This window comes from Dinoponera quadriceps, unplaced genomic scaffold (genome assembly GCF_001313825.1).
Source record: "Dinoponera quadriceps isolate SergipeBrazil2010 unplaced genomic scaffold, ASM131382v1 scaffold777, whole genome shotgun sequence".
Classification (NCBI taxonomy): Eukaryota; Metazoa; Arthropoda; class Insecta; order Hymenoptera; family Formicidae; genus Dinoponera; species Dinoponera quadriceps.
This window is the reverse complement of record NW_014555488.1, coordinates 2,233,223-2,260,452: the sequence shown is the minus strand read 5'-3', so window position 1 is coordinate 2,260,452 and position 27,230 is coordinate 2,233,223. Positions and strand designations below refer to the sequence as shown.

At 45.9% G+C, this 27,230-nt stretch overlaps 1 protein-coding gene across 2 annotated transcripts in view; it reads left to right on the top strand.

Moving 5' to 3' along the window:
* LOC106744415 (bifunctional heparan sulfate N-deacetylase/N-sulfotransferase) overlaps positions 1–27,230 on the top strand; it is a 155,595-nt gene that overhangs the window by 33,617 nt on the left and 94,748 nt on the right. The window lies entirely within an intron of this gene.

Here is a 27,230-nt window from a genome sequence, read left to right as displayed (position 1 = left end):
AAACAAAATTAATATGATATATTTATTGTAAAATGATTAAAATTCATACATTTTTCGTAATATTTTGAAAAGTAATCCATGCGAAAGATTATGACTGCTGTTTATCAGTATTTTTAAGAGTATTTATATATTAAATAACACGAGATATAGGATGTATGTAGGAGAATAGAAGTAGATACCATCATCCTTTCATTAAACACATGGTTTATTTTGTAATCTGACTCTGCATATACGGTTACGCGCGTAGCGACTTCGGGCCTACAGGGGTATACGCTGAAAACTAGATGGGCAGTCTAAGTGATAAGAACTAATGGATATCACTCACAGTTTCAAAGACCCTTCTCTTAGATTCTACCGGTAGATAACGCCAAAGGGATTAATGCGCAGACACACGTTGTTCCTCATTGACGGGAAAAATATTTCGCCGCAACGAAACGAGCGCGCGAGACCGCAGGCGATGGCCGGCGGGCGGGCAGCAGGCACTGTTGTGTACGTGTGTAAGTATTGGGCGAAATTGCGGCGAGCGCTTACAAAATCGGGTCGTTTTCAATTACCAACTGGCGCCGGCACGGCGATCGTGGCCGCGGGAAATTTGCAGTTCCATTGAAACGTCGCGCAATTTTTCGTCGCCGGCCTCGTTCACTCGTCGTGCGCGCGGCATTCACGGAATTCGCGCGTGAGATCGCGCTATATCCGTGCGCGATGCCGCCGCCGAGTGTTACCGACGGTTCTCCGTCCGTTGACTTCAATCAACGCGGAAGTGTCGCGAAAGCCGACCCGCTGCTCCAATTACGCGGCTCCGTCGCGCCCACGTCGAAAGCGACCCGCGGCCGATCCTAACCGATTCATGCGCACGTGTTTACGTACACACACGCACACATGCACACACGCGCAACCGGTTGACGATTAAGCGAGCCACGTAGTAAATGCAATCATTATGTCGGTCTCCGATATAAACCCACGCGGCTGGCCAACGCATTTATAAACGCGTAAAAAGAGCGGCGGTGAAACTATCGATCTTTCGTAACAGGCACGAATCGATTAGCGCGGATTTAAGGTAGTTGGTCCGTCAGAAACCATTTTCTTAGGAATCATTTTAAATTTTAGCTGTATGCTGTTGGAAATATTATCTACACGTCTGTAAAGTTAGAAAACGATTGACCATTCGGAAGCTTAAACATTCGCAAATAAACATGGCACTTTTTAGACGTGCCCCTTGAAGTTAATGTCCTATTTTCAACTTCTATTTTTGATTTCTTCTAAGTCATTCATCACATTTAGGATTTTAATGAAAAACTACTGTTATGATAAAGACTAACATCGAGATATTATACAAAATTTCATAATTTCTTATCATTTTGTTTTGAAAATATAGCCAATATAGGAAATTCACAATTTGTAATAATATTCGCGATATATGTACATATGTATACAAATTTAAATATTTATATGCAATTTTCTATTATGTGCCTTCATTAGCTCCATTAACGCGCGTATACATAAAGCATTAGTAAGGAAAACAAATAATATCTCCGTGTTTGTGTATATTTGTTTTAATTTTGCGCATGCCCGCTCAAAATTAACATTTTATTATTTAGCATACTCGAATTGGTAAGGCATTCCGCCTGAAAAGTGAGGAGATTCAGGTTTGAGTCCTAGCGGAGATACACAGGAAAAAACAGTCTGGTTGGCTGACACAGAAATCAAGTGGTGCAGATCAAATTTAATAGTAAAATACGAAATCGCTCGCTTTCGCTTCACTTCGATGATCAGATGGCAAATAGTGAGTCCAACGGCTATGCCGATATCCTTGTGTTTACTAGGTAATGAGTCACTTTTATTTTCTAACGTCACTGCTTTGCAGTATGGCCTTCTCAATTAAGTTCCGGTTGCCATAATTAGATCACATGCAACTACATTGATATAATTGACACACCAAAATAATAAGTCATATCAACCATATACATATCTATCACACAACGATAAGTAGGGTGATATACCCATACTTGCAATTAAATATTTCTGATTATATAAACTATATCTTTTTTCTGTGTAGTATTTTTCACAACATTTACTATAATTAGGAATCGGATACAAGTCGTTTTACGGGAGCGGATTAACTGTGGATATCTGGGAATAATTGTTACTCTGGGATAACGAACATCAGTTTAGCGTGTGATTCCCCGCGATTATCGGACGAAAGATTCCGACGTACGATATAATACATAACCAACAGATATCTTCCCACAAATAATATTAATATTAGCCATATTATTATTAAAATCACACTAAACTCACAACCGTACTTTAGATTCTTATAAGCCTAATTGAAGAAGGATTTTTTTTTATTGATTCCAAATTGAGTCGTTGTTTCATAAAAAATAACGTCTACTAGATAGTTAAATGAAAAGTCATAGGAACGTATTTTTTTCCAGTAAATAATAAACTCACGAAGGGGCCCCTTAATATCGCCAGTGACAATCCGGCGCCATGGATCAGCTACTTTAAGACTCGCGTCTCAAACGCCGTGTGTGTACGTAATGCGGGACATACATCAGAGAGCGCGCCTCGTTCCGCGGCGACTGCGCGTAATGGAATTAACGGCGCGACACACACGCGCGTACGACGGATAACGTTGCGCATTAACGAGCGCGAAACGTTCGGAAGATAGTGCGCGTTATATGCACGGGGGATTGCGTTATACTTTTTGATTATGCCAGCGATCGGGCCGCATTTCCGATTCTATCTGTCCGCGAATCCTTTTTGCGGTGTACACACACTCCTGACAAATTTATCGCTCGATCGGTGCGTGCTCAACGCGATACAAACTCGATGGATTATTCGGCAAAGAGTATTACGCGTCAAAGCGCGGCCAGTGCTTCGCTTTTTCCGCTACAGAGAGGAGTCGAGACGCATAGAGCGTGGGTGCACGGCCGCGCTCGCTCGCTCGCGGATTAACGTTGTAAATCGTTGCATTTTGTACATTACCGCTCGGCCGTGCATCGCCGGGGGGTGAATGCACGTGAGGGTGCGGAAAAATTTACCTTAACAGCGCGGGATTTATTTATTACTGAGCGGGGCTGACACACGCGCGACAGGCTGCACGCGCGTTATCCCGACGCCGCTGTAAATCTAGCCTAGTAACGCTTGACATAGTTTTCCCCGGGCGTCATCGGCACGGCGTACATATAAATCCCGGTCGTGTAAACGCTGAATGGGAGTATAAGCATAATAATCTGTCATAATTCAGCAGATAAGTGAACCGTGAGTCACTCCTTGCCATGAGATAATGTACCGTCACAAATTACCGCTCGCGAACGCAACCGCGCGTGCGTCTACATACGAAATAATCTTCCTCGTCGTAACGCGGTTGGCCCTGCCTGCCGTCGTCTCCGCACTTTTCTCTACTTATGTCCATTAATCATCGAAGCCGAGTGTACGCGGTGTCGTCGTCGTCGAAGCAACCACGTTCTTCCTTCTTTCCGAGCCGGATACCTTCTTGGTGCCCGACAAAAACGCGTCGGTCCGAATAGCTTGCGAACGAGATGAATTAGAGTTGACCGTTCGCGTCCATTTCGGTGCGCTCAGTAACGTAATCCTTTTCATGTGACTGCTCGAATCATCGCTCGAATGCCGTTATTAGATCGATGGTGCGCGATCTGATCTGTCACGCGGTGGATTTGGATCATTTATAGCCCGCTATAGAATAAAGTCGAGTAGATCTCGCAAATTTAGAGGCACTGGAGGAATCGGCATTGAATTTAGGTCGCGCGGTATAATTAGGTAATACATATATTCCTGTCTTGTATCTTCCTTCTCTCTTTCTGCACTGAGAGAAAATTATAGTTATTTTCGGTGTCAACGATATCCTTTTGTTATTTTAACCACAAAAAAAGTAGTAGCAACATGCACGTAAGATTATTATCACTGACGCTATAGTAACACTTACTAGAAAAATAGTTCTCTTGAATATTTTTATGGTTAAAATAACTATAATAATTATTTACTAAATAATTATTTTTATGGTTAAAATAAAAGATATTGTTGGTACCAAAAATACTATAATTTTCTCTCAGAATTTATACAGGAAAAGGTGGTATTATAATCCCCCTTAATCTCTATTATTAAGTGACAAATTCTAGCTATTACTTAAAGTTTTTTTAATAACCCACCGTTACGCAGTGATGATAATATGTCAACACACAATATCCGGCATTATAACGCATTATAACGCATTTTTGCTTTCGAACATTTCGAAATGTTTTCAAGATACATTTTAGTACTTAATTACACATACTTCCTCATTCTTCTTAATATTGAGCATATTATTCGACGGATATATGTATGTATATGCTTGAGTGTTTTGTTCGTTGTTTAAATCTTAAGTCATTTTCATGCGATGTGGCAAATGTAGGCGATAGTCGAACGTGGAATTGTAATGATCACGTATATTGAATGAATGTAACATATGTAGTAATATAACAAATATAATGTAATATAACACAATATTATATAAATAACGTGATATAATATATGTGATTAATATAATCATCGACGTTCGTTTACATTTACACATCGTGTGAAGCCGGCTTTATTCTGTTGTATACATTTCAAGTTATGCAAAGTTAAACGATAATATAGCATAACATGGCATTTTGCTAATTTGACCCCTAATTAAAATAAATTTATTATGGCCTCTTTTTCGAGGTTTCCATATTAAAGTAGTTATTCGTCAGTTAAGTCAATAATTTAAGTTAAGTTTAAAAATCTATTCTTTTTGTAGAAATTGTCTTTTTGACAGTTTATATATATTTTCTGACAAACAAATATCTACATTAAAAATTCACGGTTATATTCATTGCTGTTTCTTCTAAGGGAATTAATTTTAAATAAATATATAAATTTGTAACAAAATACTGTGTTTTTTAAATAAAACCAATTTTTTACTCCATTTTAATAGGTGGGGGGGAGGTACATTTATTTCTTTTCGATCTACTTTGCAGTGTCGCCATATTTTTATAAATAACCTTCTAAATAATAGATATTTCATAACTATGAGTCAACTCAATTATGAGTCTGGAATCGATTGAACAGCATTTTGACGAATGTAATTGTGTTAAGTTTTCAATTTGAAATATTGATTACTAACAAAGTTACTGTACAAAGTGTAAATAGGAGGTCATAATATCACCTTCTCTTCTATTACGTCTCCATCGGTAGGTCAGGGGGGTATTCGGTATAACGAACTGGCAGCCGCTTTTACGGGTTCGTCAGCGCGACACATACCGAAATACGGGTCTCGCGCTCTCAGAATGCGCGGGGACAATAATTCCGCGACGCGAAATGCAAGCAAACGCGACAGAGCCCCGGGAAGCGTTGTCGTCCGTGTCAGCTTCATAATACGGTGGAACTTTGACTCGAGTTGTCTTTGACTCGAACGGGCGCGGATCTTGATGCAGCCCCGGAGTTGGCGGAACAATTGTACCTCGGGACTCCCCTAATGCTCGTCGAATTTGGGGCGGTAACACCTTTGTTGACGTGTTCGCTCCTCAACGAATCGGTAGTTGCTCGGATTCCTCCGGTAGTTCGAAAGTTTTAACCGCGCGTCACGTGCATCGACGCGAAAAGCCGCCTCGTTTATTTAAGCGTACCTCGAAACGGAGGGGTAGGGGAAGGGCCAACGAGGGTGAATAAGTAAGTACCAGCGGTAACGGTTGCGTATTTGTTTATTTACTCGACAATCGCGCCTCACAGTATGAAATATCGCGCGAGAACGTAACGAAATTGTTTCGCGTCGGTGGCGTGTGCGCTCTTGTCGCCTGGTTTGGTCTACATCTTGATTACGTTAAAGCGCACCACCGTTAAAGTACCGACGACGACAACGAGAACGACGTATAATTTACCGTGCCCAACGCGGAACGCAATGGTCCCGTCAACTGCGAAATAAGTCATATTGTGTTTTGCACAATAGCACCGTTCAGCTCTCTCTCTCTCTCTCTTTCCTCTTGATAAAGCGAGACAAAAAGAAATGACGAACAATGCGCTATTCGAAAGTATAATCGGGCACGAGATGCGATAAATGTTTTGTCATTTATCTTTCGAGCGATGTCGCTCATCTGGTTAAGGGTTCGGAGAGCAACTAAAATCGCGAAAACTATTTCTTTGTTCTGCATGCAGGAGGGGAGGCGGAAACTCCTCTCTCTCTCTCTTTCTTCTGAGCGGCACAAAGGCGTGCGCGCGCGAACTTCGTTGTATGGCGCGCGCTCTACTCTTTCGCGAGAACGAGCGTCTGTTCCTGTATTCTTCCGGAAGGGAAACTCCGCGGAAAGGGCGCACGAGACAAAGTCGCGTTTCAGCCGCGTCGCGTTTCATTTTCCTCCCCATATCTACGGGTCATCCCGCTGTCACCCCTTATAGTCGTGATGGCAACTTCTCGCGGGCGACATTAAGCGCGTTGCCTCGGGCGACAAACGTACGCACGTACATAGGCCGCGAATCGTCTCGGAAAAGGTCGAAGAAGCCGAACGCGATACTCCACACTGACGATCAGATTATTCTTAATGGCTTGGCCCATTAACCTTGACGGTTTCCGTGCACTGTGTGCATTATTGCTCTCGCGCGCTTTAGCGACACGCTAACGATGTGACACGATGAAATTTACTTCTAGAACGAAACGGTGCGATCTCGGAAGCTGCGTTGCGATGCGATATCACGATCTGCAAGGTTGATTCAAGAAACGATTGAGTATCTTTGTTTGTTCGCTTGAACTTACGTACCACCTCGCGGGAGGCTCGTTAAATTCGAGGCTAACTAATTCACTAAGAAACTCAAGATTTTCTCCCTATCTCGAGAATTGGTGATAGTTGGTTTTCGTTACTTAGAACGAAATATTAATAACACGATTTCGAGCACATCCGATTACCTCGTGTGTTAATAACGAAGGCGCTTAGGAATTCCAGCTAGCTCTTGAGATTAAAGTGAAAGTTTTAATGGTAGAAAAACCTATATAACTTTATAAAGCTTGTATCTTAAGCTTGTAAACTCCGGTATGTTTGCCGAACCGTAGTCGTTAACTTTCCCGAAGTTTCCGGATTCCGTATCGGGGAAAGGTTTAGCTCTCGAGTAAGAATGTCCAGGTTTGCAACAACAACAACGTAAGTCAGGACACCGTGGAACGTGATTCATGGCATATATATCGTAACTCTAGCCGGCGATCGGATTAAACTTGACGCCCAGTGTACCGGCGCTGCCAATACCCCGTCGTTATACAATATCGACGTGCCACCGATAATAGGTCCAAATTTACACCCCGCTACGATGAGATATGACCCTTCAATCTGGAGCATTCGAGACTTACGCAAGCTCCGCTAATCGTTCGGATTGTCGATTCAGATCGTCGATTCACCGTCGAATCCGAACGAACACGAAACTGAACTCGCCTTTCGGACATGAGAAAAAAGAATCAGATCCCATAGCTAAAAACTAGCTCCCACAAGTAAAAATCAGCTGTCCATATAATACAACTGAAATTAGTTAATTTAGCTATTCTTTTTTCCCACGGTTGAAGATTAGATCTGGTAACTAAATTTCAGTTATATGAAACAGCCAATTCCTCTTTTCCGTGGAAGAATCTAGCGCAAAGTAGCGACGTTTCTTTAGTTTAACGATTTAGCGATTCTTCAGTTTTTAATTTAGAGGGCGCTTCAACACGGGCTTTTGAGACTGAATCAGCGGGACATTAAAATTCTCGACACGACCCTATTATCAAAGATCCGAAACGGCTCGCCGGTAACGATGGTTGTCGCGTACCCGGCTCACCTTTATTTCCAACGTCAAGGACTATCCACGGTCCCTTCTCCGATTTCGTAATTGCGGCGCGCACCACCCCCCGTGTTGCGTAATTGGCACCGTTTACATAATGATTAACACGTGCGAGCAGTAAATACCCGTTACGCCTCGCTAAACGCCATCGATCTCCCTCGCATGGCCGAATTACGCGATTAATTTCTAACGCGCATGTGTTCCCGCTAAAACCGACTCGACCAGGGGGGGGGGGTGGCGATCCCAGAAGCCCCGGATGTCTGTTTCACAAGGACATTCAAGTTTTAATGGAGGGCTCGCGAAAATCGATCACGGCCCCACGTACGTAGTAGGTGGACGCGGGAGCACGCCTGTGTACGTGTACGTCGCACTCGTTGTGCGCCATTAATGACACTGAGCCGAAGTGGCGGTAAAGTGGTGGACCCGCGGCAGTCGTGTTAACGAGTCTCCGATAGTGAGCGGGTCGACAGCTGTTAACGTGCAATTAAAACGACGGCCGACAGAGAACCGCCGCCGCCGCCGCGACTGGCGTAAAATCGGCGCATCGACGGCGCGCAACGGCATGCAATCGCGCGCGCGCGTTTGCGTCCTCACGCAGCCGCGACTTGTCGCGCGCGTAATACCCGCTTGCATCATTAACGGCGGACGCCGCGCGCCGGACATGCCCGCCTAATTACGGCTGACTAAAGCGTTTGATTATCGGCACGTGCACCGAGATGATAGCAGCAACGTCGGGACAATCCTCTCGGCTGCGTGATCGAAACCGGTGTCTCAACGGCGACGCAACGCGCCGGCCACGTCGCAGGTAGCTTGGCGCGATTTCCGGTTAAAATCAAGACGCATGGCAGCACGAAATTGCTACGGACGTTAATCGGATCTTGGTCCCTTCTGACCTTTCTCGTCTCCGTCGGTCTGTTTGAACGTCTCGAACCTTCATCGCCGCCGTCTATGATCCTCGCGCCGTCTACGTTTCCTACGGTGAACAGAAAGGCGGCGAAGGCGGCACAAAGCATCGCGCAAACCCTCGCTCTTACATCATTAAACTCGTTTCGGTCGAGATACTTCCCTCGTAAGTGGACGAATCTTCTCCCCACTCTCCCTTTCTCTCTGCGTCTCTCTCCCCCGTCATTTTCGTTCTTTTTTTTCGATATTTTTTTTATCAGAACCGACAGTCCTTTGACCGTCACGTCACAAGTTCTTTGATATCGTAACCCTTTGACCGGACAACGGCCCTGATCGTTAAAGACTGGCCGGGATCGTCTTAAGGTTGAAACCAGCTCCACGTGCAGAGTATCGGGTGAAGCTATACATTGAGAAACCCATTTGGTCGATTTAAGGGTTCTTGTTTGGATACGGGCAAATAAGTATTTTGATTGTAAGAATTCAAAATTTGATTCTCCGAAACGAAAATGAAAAAAAAGTTTGGTTCACCAATGGATATTCGCCAAATTTTGGTGCTTATTGCCGGGTATTTTTTTCCAGCGTAGTTATGAAGTCCATATTTGCTCGATTCTGTAAGTAATTCATGTATTTGGGGATAACGGAAGTAATCAATCGGCCAACTAGTCCCGATCTCTCCTACTTGTTCGCACGTTGGACTCGTTATTGATCACTCATAGACAAGAGAGAAGCACGGCACGATTCTGGTACGCTGCGCGTTACGCGTAATATGATCCAATCAACAATCACTTTATTCCGATATCATAGCGCAGTTAGACGATTTGTCGATGATGTATCGCCGCTCTGCTCCCGCGCTCCGGCGAATACTTATCGCGATCATACATAACGCGTCGATAGTCGTCCAACGACCCTTCGGTATACCAACCCTATCGATACTCTCCAGAGATCGCGATAGACTTCCCCTCTCGTGATATCCTCTCTTTGGATTTTCCTTCCTCTTCCGTGTACGTCCGACGCGCACTTTGCGCGCCCCGGCGGCGCCATGTCCCCCTCCCCTCTCTCTCTCTCTCTCTCTCCTTCACTTCCGTCTCCTCCTTTTTTCCCGTCTTCCTCTTATCCCGTCTGCGACCCATTCTCAGCGCCCTTCTGCTCCCCCTCGACGCCATCGATCAGCCGGTACTTTATCACGGCGCAACGTGTGTGCACACACTTTATCGCCGGTGCCGCATTATAGCAATACGTCAGCGCGGTTTTGCCAGCATCAATTGCCATTCAAATCAGCGCCGGTCGTGCCTCGGACAGGATGGCTGCTTATGAGGCAGGGATAAAAGCGAGAAGGGAGAACTGCGGGAACGTGCGCGCGCGCGCGCGCGCGATTGGTGGTGTGTCAAGGTTGAATCGAAATCAATCGGAAAATTTTCAATCATTGATCACGGGCTGATCGACGGGTTAACAGCGGTCCGACGTTGTAGTTCAGATTACCGCTCGCGCTTTAATTCTGTAACGCTGTTCGTGCGCTGCTCGCACACGTCCCTCGTAGCGCGGCGATGCGCAGAGACAGGGTAGGTTTCATTAAATTTTCAACGCTTTTATTTTCTTCGAAGTCGACCTGTAATTCGCAGCGGGATTTGAAACGGGGTTTTACTTGTGGGGAAAAAAGAAACTTTGGAGGGAATTTTCTTTTTTTCAACGCACGTAGTTAATAGCGCAACATGCGATCGCTTTATTTTGCGAAGAACGATAGAATCGATGAAGCGTGCGGCGCGAGATATTTTTGCAAATGCGAGAGCGCGCCGAACGGCATTAATGCACCGATTTCACAATAGCCACAAAAGCGAGTTCGGTTATTGTGAATAATGCGCGTGTAAAAGCGGGGTGTAAAAGGCGTGTTTTATCGCGTCGACTGCACTAAGGTTTATTAATTGTTTAAGTAATAATTGAAGTGGGGGAGGGGGGGGACTAACAGAGCTGTCGAAAAGCCGCGTGTGTGTTACCGCGTTAACACTTCCTCCATTGCTACGCGAATATGCACTCTCGATGCATACACATGACTCGTAAAATATGGAGTGCGTTGGTGCGCGGTGAAACCCTTTTTTCTTTTTAATTAATAGAGAAATGGAACACGTTGGCGGAATCTGTGATATCGGATAAATATCGATGGAATGACAATTCTTTTAAAATCGATGCGTGTACGCGAGACCCCGACATTTTTTTTTTTTTAACGCTATTCATAGTTTGCGGATGAAAATACGGGATGAAATGAAATCGTTAGAATCCCCTCCGCGAAATCCGCCAATCGCATTATACGTCCTCCTCCTCTGTTTTCCTTCGCGGAAAAATCACGATCGTCGGGACACGGGAGGCGGAAACGAACATCGATCGCGAGCTATACGACTTTTCGAAATCTGTTTTCCGCTTCGCGCGCTCGCTTATACACTCCTCGTGATACCCAACTTTTCTTTCATACTCAATAACCGTTTGTATAAAGCCGCGCAGCTGCCCGCGAATGGCGTATTTATTGCAAAACTCACGCGTGTACGTGTGCGAATATCGCTCGGAGATTTGAATTTGCTAAACGAGTGTATATTGTAAAGTCAGCGAACAATGAACGTTGTTCGTATCAAGGCCGCAACGTGTCGGGTAGCATTGAAAGTTTTGAGAATGGGGAGAGAGTTCGACCGCCCGTGCAACCGCGCTTCTACAAAACAGGAAATAATAGGGGATACGGCTTTTGTGTTGCACTTTCGTGTCAAGTCTCCCGCACGCGCCGAGCATATTTTCAGCGAAACAGCGCTGAAATAGAGCTGAAAAGTTTTATTTGCGCGAGAAAGATTATTTGTCGTGCGCGGGACGGAGATAGGCGTCGCGACTAATCGAGCCGAACGCGGTAAAACTCTTTACAGTTATTTGTATGTTTCTCCCCCTTTTTTTTGCGAGTTGCGCATCTCCGCGGCGTGTGAATTTCTAACACACACATATGACCATTTCGCGGATCGCCCGGCGATAGCGAAGCGTGAATATCGGATTGGAAAGGTGAAAAAACTTGTTCGTGTAAACCTCTTAATATAAGCCGATAATCTCGTAGCCGTTATTCCCTATCGATCGCGCGGCTCGTGTATGAAATCTCGCAGAAAATGATTCGTTCATTAGAAATAACAGTTGGTTATTGGATATTTCTGCTGAAAATCTGACTCGGCGATAACAACGTTTTAAATTAAATTCCCGGGATGAGCGTCTTGAATGCAATTTATTTCTACGCCCGGCAACTTAACGAGGCTAATGGATTTGGAGCTTTGTTACGGAGTAAATACTTGCGGTATATACCCGCGGAGGCGACAAGGGCGGAGAGAGCGACCGGGGTGGTCCGTCTCGCAATGCATAAATTGTAATTACGACTTAGCGAATGAATGTGCGCGTGATCCACCGTCTAATTGGATTTTATCGAATCGGCAGTTCCACGGGTTCGTTTGTATTTTTCAACTCTCGCTCGGAAAACAACCGAATGCACGCGTGTCCATTATTTACACTCGCTGGCTCGCTGGCAATTAAATGAATCTCAAATCGTGATGCCAGTTATTTAATAACGCTACTCAAAAATGTCCCGCAAACTGACGACGCACTAACGAGGTCCACGCATGGTGTCGTAATTTTCGCTTTTGTTCTAAAACACTGATCGTATATCGTATGCGTGTTATGTGTGGGTGCGTTCGTCAAGTGCACGAAGCTTGATTTCGTGCGTAACGATCGCGTTATTATGTGTGTGCTAATCGTTTCAATCGCTACGTAATCATTCGAACCGCACTGTGAAAAGATGAAATCCGTTTCCGCGTTAATATTCGGATATCGTTAAACCGCCGACGTTCCTGGCTTCATCCGTTCGATCGTCCGCGCGATCATCGTTTATTCCTCGAGGTATCGGATTAACCGTCCATCCGCATGTATCTTCCTGTTAATTGCCCTAAGGGATATAAAACCATTTTCTACGTTTGGTGTATGGGCGCGCGCGTGCTCGCCACGAGGTTAAAATAAAATTAGTTCATAAATCAGCGTTAAATATGCATCGTTGATAGCGCGATTCGCAATTACCTTGGCACATGGTCAAATAAATGGGTTATTACGGAAAAATAAGCGCGACGTGTCCAAATAATATTAACTCACGCAATTCCAGCTTTATTGTGGCAATTACGCTTCCGGTTTCATAGCCTGATAATACGAAGGGGGCGATAATCTAAAAAATTTTTGCCTCAGCCTCGAAAATTTGTCACCGATCGTATAATTCTTCTCTTCTAAGTCATTTTAAAATGTTTAACTACGTGATCTCAGGGATTTTTACACGAACAAAATTAATCCAGAAAACTAATCCACTTATATTCTCATATATAAGGAACAATATATAATCTTATGAAGATGAAACTTGCTTACATGAAGAAAGAATTCTTTCTACATAGATTCAATATATAAAAAGATATATTGTTATTGAAAAATAATTTTCACGAAATGATGGGAAAAAATATTGGATAGAAAAAATAATATTTTTAAATTGATACAATTGTTAGTTTGAAGATGTCGTTTTTTTCATCCAATGCTTTTTCTCTCAATTCATGGAAATTATTTTTAAATAATAAGAATATGAGAATTCTTCAAGGAATCATGTAAAATTTCTGCAAGCAAGTTTCATCTTCATAAGATTATATATTTTTGTTTATATATGAGGACAGGAGTCGAATTGATACTATTTTTTGCCGTGTAAATTTCGTACATGTAATGGAGATGACACGCATATCGCCGTACCAACGAGATACAAAAGAGTTACGCAAGAATAAAGCACTGCAATTGTTTCTAATTTTCATAATCGTGCTGTGATTGATCTCTCGTATTGAAAGGTTGGTCCAGAAGCGTAATGTGGTGGAACGAACGTTACATTATCTCAATTCGAGTGACGCAAGCGTGAGACTTTTTTAGAAACTGTGCCGAAGGTGCAGCCTTTCTCACAGCCTTTCTCATCTGCATATTATTATCCGCACAATCCGCGAATTTTTAGTTTGCTCTGCATTTGCAAACTTTCTCTCTCTCGCGCGCGCGCAATTAGTCACGCATTACGACGCGGACGTTATCGCCACAAAGCGAGTTCGGTCGATTATTAAAGAGAGCGCAGCAACGTGTGCCCCCTTTAATATCGCGAGTATCATCAGTATAAATGAAGAAAAATGCGACGTACATTTATGAAAAATCGCGATGTACCGCGAGAAATGTGAAAATTTCTCCGTTACGTTGAGAAACGTTGTAGCAGTGTGGCGGCGGTACACGCGAAATACGAGGCTGGGCTTTATTAAAATGGCCTTAGCTCTTCTCCCGGGCGCGCCCGGGAGATCAACTCTAATCAAAATATTATACTCCACCGTTATTGAGAAAACCGAAATCTTCCTCCCGGCTCTCGAACGGAGCCGGAATGATATTCTCGCGATCGGAATATCCTCACCGCCACGGGATGTTTCGTTTCAACGAAACGGTCTCTGCTCGTTCATCGGATAACTCGCCGAATAACGGACGATAAACCCTTCACTTAGGACGGTACTCTCGTAGCCGCCGATGCCACCGGGTATCGCGTCGCCGTAAAACCTCAACTTTGACTCGGCCGACTTTACCGATGAGAAGAGAGCAGCGTGCGATCATTTCCGGAGATACCATACATAAATCGCAGCCATGCCCGGACGAGCAATAGGTCGTTAATTCGAACAAACGATTCGCTGAAGACCGGCCCGCTTAATGAACGGTTCGCTCGCGATAGCGAGATAACTCTTTTCGGGAATTATCGGAATCTTTTTCCCTGGGATAAACCGGACGCTTTTAAGGAAACGATGAGCGATAACAGTTCTCGGTGTCGTCGACCGCCTGTATGTGTGCACGCGTGTGCACGCTCGTGCGTGCGTGTGTGTGTAAAACCTTCGACGAGGATTGATCATATCCCCGGACGATTATACGTGTACGGGTGAGCGTTAACGCACACCCGGGAAAGACACCCGGGTTCCTCGTTCAAAAGCAGCGCCTACTCTTACTCTCGAGAAACAGTTCAATGACTTCCCCTAACACAACGACAAGGGCCATAATAAAAGAAGTTTACGAGCGAGCGACGCGCGTCGTCATTCCCGACGGTTTCGGAACGTTTGAACGTTACTTCGCGTCTTCTATCTCGGAGTGTCGTGAAAAGCACCCGGAGCGAAAGTTCGGCGGAGAATCGGGGAATTCGAGACGTTCCTTCGTCCCCTCGTCGTCTCCCCGCCTCTCTTCATCACGCCTCGGTGGAAAGTTGATTCTTCGACCGGACGACTCGGCGTGCGTACGAGCTGTAGCTCGGATTAACCTCAGAAAAAAGAAACGGTGTCGCGTTAGAATAATATCGGATATTATCATAATGATATCGTCAATCACGATCGCGTGACGTCCGGCCGCCGATCTCAGAGGTGCCTCCGTCTCCTCGTTTCAGAAATCGCCCGCATCGTTATCGCGCCCACGTCACGATGGTGATCGCGACGGTGATGCATTACCGTCGTCTGTACAACAAACTAATTATGATACAGTGCGTTTGTTACATGTTATTGCGGCCGTTTCGTATGATAATGTACGCCGCCCGTAATCGCACACCGCGTTGTTACCGCCATTTTAGCGCGATGCAAAATAATACGACATTATCAATATGCAACGTACCGGTCGACAGTAGTTCTGGCCGATGACAATGGAACGGTAAAGGGATTTAAATGGATCCCGCGAACAGCGCTCTCTCGTGCGCGCGGCGGCATTAGCAATTCCAAAAACGCATCTTCTAATAAACGGGTTAGCCCGCCGCCATTCGCTGCGGAACTCCGAATCACACGAGCGCTCGCATTATTTATATACGTTGAGCCGTTGATACTTTACACGTGTGCCTCGGCTCGTGCACTAGGAATTAAACCTGCTCGCCTGATTATAAATTTAAATGCGGCTCTTTGTGCTCTTCGGTTATTACGCTCGAGTATCTGAATCTTGGAGGAGACCCGTCGGATACGATCTGCGTTCGCGGGAAATACCGGGGCTAGATGCCCTATATTTCAGAATTTCGAAGTTACAACTTTTCAGACAACTAATTGTTGCATCTGACTGCACAAACTTGATAGAGGCATCTGTTTTCTACGTGTTAATGTCATCCACGATGTTTCGTGATAACGAAAATGCAAACATACGACAATGTGGCCATCTTGTCCTGGTGCTGGATTTAGTTATCCAATAGTGCAGGATAAAAAGGTCACGTATAAAATCATGACCGTGTGCCCGAGAGTGCTGCCATTACTGAAATTAAACGCTATATTAAATGCCACAGCGCGCCTTAAATATGGGCCAACCTTGTCCATATGCTTAATTTCAATTATTTTATAAATGAAAATTGCATTTATTACTCGAAACAGAGTATATTATATAATTGCGAGAAACTTCATTTTAGCGAGGTAACATCTCGTTTAACTTTATTCACTCACGATAGAAAATATTAATAAAAAATTTCGTGCGTCTCGAAAATTTACTTTGTTGCTACTAAATCAGTTTTTCTTTTTCTTTAAGTGTAATATTATTCTGATTTTGGCGATATTCGAGGAAAAGTATCAGTGTTCTAAAATAATCATTTCGCGATTTTGCATTGTTTTTCTCAAGATACCACAAAAAGACCAGCAACATATGCCTGAGGCCATCTAGTCCCGGTCTCCCAATGTAAATTGTCACGCGTAAACCGAACGACGCACTGGTTATCACGGACTCACGATTTTCTGAAACGAACGGTTTTCTGGGAGAACGTAAGCAAAACCGAAACGAGATCACAGTAGTTTATTCGTCATTGTTGCTCGAACGGGCGCATTATGTTTCCTTTTTCTTTAGATTTGCATTAATACATGCAGCCGGTTTAATCCGCGAAAGTAGAATACCCTGCGGGCAAAGACGACGACGACAACAACGACGACGAAGCTTTAAGCGACGACGTCGCGGACGTAAATCCGCGTCGCGGAAGTTCGAGAACGAAGCGGAGGTGTACGAAGTGAACTCCGGAATGCCTCGTGGCAAAACGAAAAAGAAAACGTCGAGCTGCAGCGGGGGCGAGAGTCGAAGATGTGCCGGTGGCATGGAGGCTGCGGCGGTGGTCGTCGTCGCAGTCGTCGTCGTCGTGGAAGTGGCTGCGGAGGTGCGCACTGCGAGTGGGGGGCGGGTGGGGGCGAACTTGGGATGGTAAACAGGGGAACCGTGCATCATCCGAGAATCGAACTTCGCTCTCTACAACCTCCGGTGGGTTCTGAGATCTCCGCACGAAGCGAAATTCAATAGGCCCATTCCCTTTTAAGAAATGCATTTCGGTGCCGTCGCGCTCTCACGTATATCCACGCACACGCGCGCGAGCGTTCACTTTGACGCGAAGAAGTGTGAATTTCGCGGTTCCCTTTTATGGCGCGGAGCGCGAGCATAAAAGCGAAACCGCTAACACAACGAGAATCCGAGAGCGCAAATTTTTGTCGCTATCGACCGAAATGAAATTTTCCTCCGGGCCCCCATTACGTTTCCGCCTTCCAAAAAAGGAGAGAAAAAAAAAAGGAAAAAGAGAGTCCGCCACCGTAACTCGTCGGGAAATTTGACGATATCCGATGCCGCAAACGCCGTACGCAGACGTCCGCGGGTGAAACGTTTTTTCTCTCGCATGTTATTCCCGAAACTGCGCGAACGGCGGCGCGCAGTATTAATACGCGAAATCACCGCTTTGTACCGATCAACGCAACTGTCTATTAAATTGCAACGTCTATTAAATAATCTCGAAGCTCGCGGCACGTTTACCTGACGACAGGTATTCGTTCGCGCGCGCGTCGAACGGTTTCATTGAATACCGATCGAATCCAGTTCATCGAAGTTGAATAGCTCATTATTGTTGGCGAGTCGGCGAGCGATCTGGCCCGCGCGCATAAATTACCGCCCCGCATTCGCTCCGGTCACGTCCTTATTTACCCGATACGCGTGAAGAATTGATTTATCGCGTCCGAGATCGTGATGCGCATAAAATGTCGTTGCTGTTACGGCTCAATCTTAATGTTACGGGGTCGGTTTACTTCATCTTGCCCGTCTGAAAACACGTGGGGAGACACACACAATTGAATTTAATTACCATAAATCGTAGCGAACGATATGGCAACACGGTTAACAGCGCTCGCGTGTACGCACGCGCGCGAACACACCGTTTTACGGTACCATCATTAGCGCAAATATCGTAGCTGGCTTCTATCCTCTGCGAGTCGGCACACACGACAGATGTTAACACCGAATTAACACGCACAACGTACGACTACACCGAGCCCGTGGCAAGTTAACAGCGTTGCCGGCACGTCGATATGATCGCAATTTCAGCTTACAACGATAATTAACGCGCGCTGTACAGCCGTACAGCGCGCCTGAGTGGACTCTACTAAAATGTACTTTACCGACCATTAACCGTGCCGCGCAGGAGGACGCGAGACCTTGCCGGACGCGGCGACAATATGCCGTCGCAGAGATATCAGGAATACTTCGGCGCCGGCAGTGTGTTTTTGAGGCACTGGGTATGTGTGCTACGTCGTTATACGTCGTTTACCCGCACGTGTTGTAATTGTAGTTTCATGTGTACAATGGAGAGAGTTTCTGGAGTTTCGGTCGCGCGCGCGTGCGAGAGGGAGCTTAATTTCGCCTAAGAATAGGCGATACGGTAGAAAATATCGATATTTCGCTACGATACCTATCGTAAACCAAATCTATCGGTACGCCAAAAATATCAGAATATATCGATATTAATGATGTCGATATTGCCGATATTATATATGTACACGCTTAAATTTTATTTACATTTTATATTTATTTTGCATAAAAGTTACAATAAAACCAATTTTCCCGCAAAGTTTCCTTTCGAGAATTTAACCAATCAGAACGAAGAAAAAGCTAATCTCAAGCTTAGTGAATTTTGCTCTGATTGGTCAAATTTCAATCTCAATACCAATCATAATACGTGGTCTGATACAAGCTTTACGGATCGCATCGGAAGCTAGATATTCCTGTTCAAATATCAATATACGTTGATATCTGAAGGTAAAATATAAATATAAAGATACACTAGAGCCCAAGAGTATCGATATTTGAAATATCGATATATCCATACAATCTAATTTCGATGTCAAATTCTTCGCGCCGATTCAAAATCGCATTTTTCTCGACAGGAAACGCTGTCTAACGGATAGCGAATACGAATACCGCGGTCATTATATATAGAGCATAGACGACAAATAATATTCTCTAATCAAATCGATAGGCAATTACACGGACTAATAGCATTGTTGATTACATCCATTGTTGCGCGACACGCAGCAAAGAGTTACTATATTACTAATCCGCGTATAATATTAATCAGTGATACTAATCGCTATGCCAAATATTGTAGCTCTCGGTAAATTTAATAACGACGTCGATAACCCGTTTCCAATTCTGTGTGTATATCTGTGCATGTGTATATATATATATATATATATATGTATGTATGTATGTATGTATATGCACGCGCGCGCAGGAACGTCTCTTCCATGTTTGCACAAGTACTTCCGTAAGCGGATACAGAGTCGTAATTAGACGCGGTGCTCGCCGAGAGGAGCACTCGAAAAGTAAACGAGGGACGAGCGAGCAATAATCCAACAAAGACGTACGTACACTGCCACACATACATCCGTCCGAAAGTCGACACGCTCACGCGCGTGTTTTACATACTTAACCGGAACAAACGCGTGTTCGCCCCTCGTTATAACTTTCGGATTGGGTCGCATGCGGAAGTAACTGATATCGATTTTATCACGAGAGCAAGCAGTGGGCCGTAAAGTTATAACGATGTTTAGTTCCTCAGTCTTTAATTCTCTTTTCTTTCTTTAACTCGCGAGACTAAAGTCTCTAGACTGCACAGCGCGGGTCGTCGCGTCGTCGTCATCGGCGCAGCAAAAGCTGTGTCGTCGCGTCTTGCCCTTGCAAGTCACCGTTTCCCCCGTGGAAATTTTACTTTTAATTATAATTTCAAACGACTCGCGTAAATGAGACGCATTCATTATCCGCGTTTTATGTCGTTCGTTGGTAAATGTCTCGCACTACGGGGCACGCGCGGCAAGCAGCAGCAGCCACGCTAATTAGCGATCAACGATCCGGTTCGCTTCGAAACACGATACGTCATATTAACTTCTTCCTGGAAGTTTAACGCGCCACGAAGTCGTATCGGTTATACATCGGTAATAGTCTTTCATTATTGTCTCTGTTTTATCGGACGCCACGTGGCCGTTCTCTTGTCCATCTGTGTCAATAAATTTGCATTTCTCCCGCGCCTTCCTCCAGTGAAATTTTCAATCATCGAAAACGCCACATCGTGCCGTCATTCTCACGGAATTGGAAAAATCGATCTTCGGCGAACTCACATCGGCCGTTACGTCGCGTTCTTGTAGCTGAGAACAAAAAATAGGGAAGAAAAGGAAGAAGACGGCTGATTTGTTCGGCGGCGAAAGTATCATCTCCGGTTCCTCGACAAACAGAATGCATTAGGTACCACCGTTATATCTCCGGATAGCGCTCGCCTCCGGCTTTAAAGCGTTAAGTGCTCCACGAGTTTGGTTTCTCGCGGAGAGGTAGCACGTGCACAAGACGGCGGCGACGAGTGCAGGCGGCCACATCCGTCGCTTTTCTGCATTCTTTCACGCGCCGCGTCGCGAACCTGCGCTCTGCGCGAAATTCCGACCCGGCAAAAACGAGCGACGGCACGAATTATGACGACACGTTAAATGTCGCGCTACACGGTGCGGTCGTAAAGAGGCGTTACCGTTCCGCCGATATGCGTGTGCATCTATCTGTCCGCCGGTCGCGCGCATCTGTCTATCTATCGCGTGTGCGGCCACGGCGTCGAAATGACAGCATCGCCGACAGAGAATCAGCTCCGGTCGCTCGCTCGCTCACCCACGCGTGTTCGCGACGGGCGGAAAAAAAAACAAGCGATGGAATTCCGTAGTGGCTGCAAATGCGCCGAAATTGCGATAATAAAACCCCTCCGCTTCCCCTGCAAGTGCGAGCGGGGCCGCTTGGCTCGAAGAATTGTGCGCGGCTTGTTAAAAGTACCATTGCACGGACATTTACCTCAATCTGGACATTCTCATTATTTTGATCTTTAAATACGAATATTTAAGCTTTCAACAATCTTAAGTCAAGAATAGATATTCTCGTATATAAACAAGAATGCTATAATCTTCTTAGAAGATTTTCAGTCTTGATTTCATTGAATTTGATATTGATGGAAATATTACTTGAATTCAATTTAGGACTAAAAGTTTGTTATAAATATTATAATATTCTTGCTTATGTGTGAAAATATCTGTTCTTGATTTAAAACTATTTTTTCCTGTGTATATATTAAATATGTATATATACAGAGTGGAATAATAACTTTGTTTACCTGCTGGAATATTTCCGCTATTTTTAGAGATACAAAAATATTTTAATTAAAAGTTTTATATATATTTAAAAGTTTAATTTTATTTAAAAGTTGTATAATATCAAGAGAGGATCATAATATGCTAATAATAATTTTTCTGTGGGTGGAGGCACTTCGGAGCCTTCTTTCATGGTCACCACTATTTTCTTTAATGGCATGCTGTACTTTTTTTTATCCTTAATGCACTAGTGGATGTTCAGATGATTCTAACGACCTGTAATATCGGGTCATTCGGTATTAAATCAAGGATTAAAACAATGATTGTTACGTCATAAGACGTGCTCGAAGTAATGTACGTTTACATCGATGCAACATTGTAATCGTCGAATTCCTGAAAAACATATACTTCTTATTATTTCCGGAATAAATGCAGCACGTTCTAAAGTTTAGATATTCGTAGTTAAAAATCAACACGATGAGAACGTCCAGAATTTTTAATGCATGTCCGTGCATTGGTATTTTTATGCGGCGCGATAAAAACGCGCTCGTTTTCAGTCGTTTCGATTTCGGCTCAACTCCAATTGCGTAACGACTTCCTTCACGGTGGGGAATTTTAAGCGCCTTCATATTGTCGACATTCCGTTTGTTAATAGTTTCTCTTAGCCTCCCTTTTTTCTAGAAGATAGACGGAGAATTCGAAGGTCCGCGTCAAAATCAGTTGCTTACGGGATACCCACTCTCGACGGTAACAATGGAAAAATAGAAGATTATGCGTGTAATTAGCATGTAAAGTGTACACTTCTATATGTGGATAGCGTCGGAGAAGATGAAGGAAATATTCTCTTATCGCTGCATACGCACACATCTACGCGCGCGGTTATCGTTTCCCGTCTTCCCGAGACTCTATCTTTCATCGTCGCTGCTGCGCCTCGGCTGACCCTCTTCTCTCTCACTCTCGTCACGCGCGTTATTTCCATAATTATATTCAATGTTTTTCCATCCGACGCGGTGAAAACACGCGGAAAACAACGGGTATTAAATTCCTTACGTAACATCGCGTTCACAGAGGGGGTGCAGGGCAAGCGAAGACATTGTTAGCCGCCGTGTAACATCCTGCTTCTTGTTTTTGTTTTTTTTCTTCCCTTCCCCGCTCCTTTAAATCCAGCGGATTCGAGGATCGGGCAGGAAAGCGGGCACGAATATAGCGGGCCGTTCGCCCGCTAGTTTACACAAAACGAACTTGAAAAGAGCACTGTGTAGCGAGCTCGCGCGCGCTTGCTACGAAAAAAATCTCCCGCGCACCTCGTCAGCCAGTTAATTGCTTTTTAAGTCGGGGTAATATGTGGGAGGTCGTGCTTCATCCGCAGCTTTTAAACCACTAGAGAACCGCGATATTTCCTCTTCCCCCTCTCTCCGTCCTGCTACGGCATACGCCGGAATTCCATCATAACCGTTAATGCGCCACTTCGACGCTCCTCGACGTCATAATATCAAACGAGCCAGTTGTTAAGCCGGGATCTCCATTTTCGAGAGACCGGCTTTTAATTATTTCGCGGAATTCGGTGCTATTCGCGCGCTAATATGTGGCCAACCCGCTCGATTCCGGCGCTGCGAAGCGATTTCGCGAACATTAAACACGACCGATACCTGGGGATATAACGCACAGTGTCTATCTATCCCGAGACAAGTCGGGATTCCGTCGCCTCTATTGTTTCGGCGTTGCCGCAAACGCCGCTAGTATTAATTTTCTCTCTTTGTTACGTTTTTCCGATGGTCCAACATCGTTTATTTCTTTTCCCTTTTCTTTTTTTTTTTTTTAATATTTCCGATATTTATATTTATTCGTTAATAAATTACTTCCTGTCCATACAGCCGAGGGGGAGGAACGAGAGACAGGAATGAATATCGTTTAAATTTTCGCTTGCTTCGTCAACCGCAATTTTTTCCATCGCGTCCCGATAGGTTACAAATAGCTGTTTGACACCGGTCACACCTTTTCGTATAATCACGCCGCGTCGGCCGAACACGAGCGCGGTATGCAAATTCCCAGCTAATTTCCTCGCCCGTCTGCGCGACACGCTCATTTCTTACGGCACGTGGCTTGTAATTATCAGGCAGGATATTTGATTTCCTTCGCGAGCAAAGACACGCTCGCGTGCCATTTCCACTGTCTTCTCAAAACACTCTACGTGTTTGCGCACACTGATGCGCCTCGGAACGCGCCGGGACGACGAGGACGGTGGAGCTCGACGGAGATCCAGGGCCGCATTGCGAGCGGCGACGTTGCTGTTATGTTCGCGTCAATTCTCTCGTTTGCATATCTCGCGCGTCTATCTGAATCTTTTATAATACGCGCGTACATCGCCGTTAATGCACGCGAACATGCCTTTCATCCTCCGCACGCGCCCCCCTCATCGGCAAATCGTCTCGATCTCGCCGGCGAATTTGCGCGGATTTTAATTCGCACCGGATCGCCCGCATAAATAACGCTCGTCCCGCGCGATTCGCATTTTTCAAAAGTTCCGTTCGCGACCGGACGCAAGCCGAAACCGTCTGTCTCTGGACGAGAACCGCCGGAGAGCGGTCGCGTAATATTATATCGCGATATCATGGTGCACAGAGCAGCAGCCGCAGAGAGCAACAGGGGGCGGACGAACTCTGCCTGTCTGCGCGCGCGTGTGTGTATGTGTGCGTGTCCGCGTTTCTCGGATTTAATTTCACGCTTCTATCCTGGCCAAAAACACACACACGTACGTATACGGATGTTTACGTGTGTACACACGGGAGCACGTCGTGCATGTACGTGCAACGAATTGCGCCGGAAAGCGAGAGATCGCCGGCCGGCCGGCCTGCCTGCCTGCCGGGACGCTATAGGCGTTATATCCGGTCGTTGTTTTTTCGTGCTCACCGCCGTCGGTGTACGGTCGGCGAAAAAAAGAGCAATATCACTATGTGTGCGCGATAGATTATAATCCAAGGATCACAAAGCGACGTGACATATTGCGACCGGTAGAAATTTCAGCTGTCCGTCGTTCGGAAACGAAGCCGGGGCTGCCGCGTCATTTCGTCGCGTAAATTTTCCATCGTAGCGAACGCGTAGCACGGCGCCCGCACTGCGCCGCTCGATGTGCACTGTTTATTCCTCTATTAACTCTTTGAAGCTCGACTGCACAGCGAAATGCCCTTTCGCTTGAAATTCCCGCACGAGAGATTGCTTCTCGTCGTCGTCGTCGCCGTCGTCGTTGAATAACGGAGGAGGGTTTGCATTTGCGCGCGCGTTACTTAACTTTACGCGGCATCGCGTCGACTTTTCCGCCAATGAGACACCTCGTCAATTTGGAAGCGTCTATTCTTCAATTATATCGTGCAATAAGCTGGTAAAATGCAGAGTCCCCCGACGTTCGGATAGCGAAGTCGATCGTTTGTCGCTCTGTTTTCCGTCGAATATAAATGTAAACCAATTTTGCACGTCGATTCTCCCCGTATTGTGTACTCGAGGCGTGGGAACCTCCTTTCTTGAAAACTTTTATCGGAAAGGTGACGCGCGCGCGGTCACCTCTTTATCGTATCTCTCGAAAAGCTGACACATACCGGGGTGCGAGCGTGACCTATCTTCGAAAAATATGTCTCACGCGAGGCGGCATTCCAGTATCTACGAAGCATTCTCTCTTGGGAGAAGCCCGCGGATCTCCCACGGCCCTTTGTTTCACGACGAAATAAAAGGAAATGTACCAATCACTTTGTGAAAAAGCGACGTGACATTCCGGGGATCAGCGTTACTGTCCCCGTCACAGACGGCGAGACATCAATAAAGAAAAAAAGAAAAGAGAGAGAGAGAGAGAAAGAGGGAGAAAAAATATGTCATCCCTCATCGTTCTGCTGTGCCATCTACCCTATCTGTTCCCCGTATTCGACGCGAGGTTAGAACCGCTCGCGTATCGCTGAGATAGTCGCTCAGAATTAGTCGCACTTTTCAGGTTACCGCAATTTTCGAGATATCGAAGCCCACCCTCTCTCTCTCTCGTGTCGAAGGCGTCGTCTTGCGATGTTGGTACGTCATCGGTCCGCATCGAAGAACTTATTACCGAAGTACCCGACCCGCCGGCTCCGCAATGCGGAGCGAGGAGAAAAACTGTTTTATAAAATGCATGGCGGAATATTCGGAGTGGCCCGGGCGAAATTGGATAGCGGGAACCCCCGTCGGATGAGAACGGCTCCGAGTCAAGATTCTTGGGCGCGCGGAAGAAAGATGGTTTCGTTCGAACGCGAATAATCAGGAGGCGAAGCTGCCGTAATCATTTCGTGCCAATCGAATAGTTTCCAGCCGTGCAATCTCGCGCGCTACCTACGTGGGTTTCCCCCTTTAAATCCGCGCGCACGTGATGCATCCGACTAACGACCCTCTCGGGGAGCCAAAACGTGTCTCTCGAATTAAGCACCCGGCAGCGGGTGGATCTAGGAGACCTCGAAGGAATTATTTCCGTGCAATAAACGAATCGACTCGCGCTGCCGGTTGGCGCGCCGGTCGTCGGAGAAAACTTCGGGTGCGTGTACGCCGAGAAAATATTACGGGAGGCGCTTGAGTGCGCCGTGCGGAATTAAGGTGGATGCTTTAGTGTACGGACGTTTGCGTATATCTAAATAAAAGGCGGACTGCCGGCGCGATAAATTTTATTTACCGCTTTCGCCCGGCGCGATAAATAACTCTCGGACTGCTCTCGAAGAAGCAGCAGCGGCAACAGAGCACGGGGTAACAGAGTAGTGGAGTAGCAGAGCGGCAGCTCGAATAAGGCCAGCCGGACGCGCGCGTATTTCGTTGCGTCAGCCGCGCGGAGGACTCGAAATTGCGTCATCTCGCGCGACTGTTTAAACATCCGATCCGACGGCGGGGCAATCGAAATAAGGGACTAACGCGCGCCACGTGAGAGAGAGAGAGAGAGAGCTCTCGTGTCGCGTAAAAAATATTTATTTGAGCCATCCTTTTTCTCTCTCTTTCTTTTATCACGTGTTACGCGCACTTGAAGCGCGCTGAAAACTATTAGCGTAATAGATAACAACGCGTGTGACGTCAGCAGAACGATAGCGTCCGCGTGTTATTTTGCCACGCGGCACGTAAACACGTAACGACGTTACCGTTGTGCAATTTCCAATGCAACGCGTTGTTGTTGTTGTTGTTCGCGCCAAGCATTCGTTCCCGCCGAACTCGTTTCATTCCGGACGAACTATCCCATCATTACACGTCAGCGAGTCAAAGAACGCCGGAGGATTTTCGATCGGGAGGACGAGGGAATAGAAAAGCGGGCGGAAGGTATTGCCAAAGTTCGTCGGCCGAGCGCGAGCTCCCCCGTCCACCCATTAGCGTGTCAGTCATTCCGGCCGTGTAATTAAATTCCGTGCGTCGATGTCGTCGGATCTCCGCCCTTCGCGAGACCGAATCTTCTCCTCTAGCTAGCTTCTACCTACCCATCTATTCGCGCATCCACTCTCTACCGTCGATTCACCGAAATCAGCCCGACGCTCCGTGGACGGTATCAATATTTTCCCTAGGAAAAATGTCGGGTCAGCTCCCGGGAGACGAGAGAGAGAAAGAGCGAGAGAGCAGACGACGGGTAAGAACGGTAAAGGAAAGGTTGCGCGCGGAGGGCGATGTTCTTCCGGAGGGCCTCCTTGACATCGATTCTATCCATTTCCACGTTTCTCCGGCGCGTTTCTTGTCGCTCCGCAGTCTCATTTTCAATTTATCCCCGGCGCCTTTTGTCGCGTTTCTCGTTTTGCCGGAATCGGAGGGTCGACGGCGAATGGACTCGCGCGAACACAACGGATAAAACGAAAGTTTGTATCGCCGCGGGGCTGCGCGCGCTAGAGCTAGGACGAAAGGGAGGGCAGAAGGGCAGGCTGAGGGTCTGATTAATGGACTTCTTGCCGAGGGCGGATGTATAACCGGTGAGAAAAAAATTAGCTCGGAGGAAGAGGAGGCCAGAAGCACCGAGAGAAAGCTGCATCTCGCGCTCGCTCGTTCGTCCGCGAG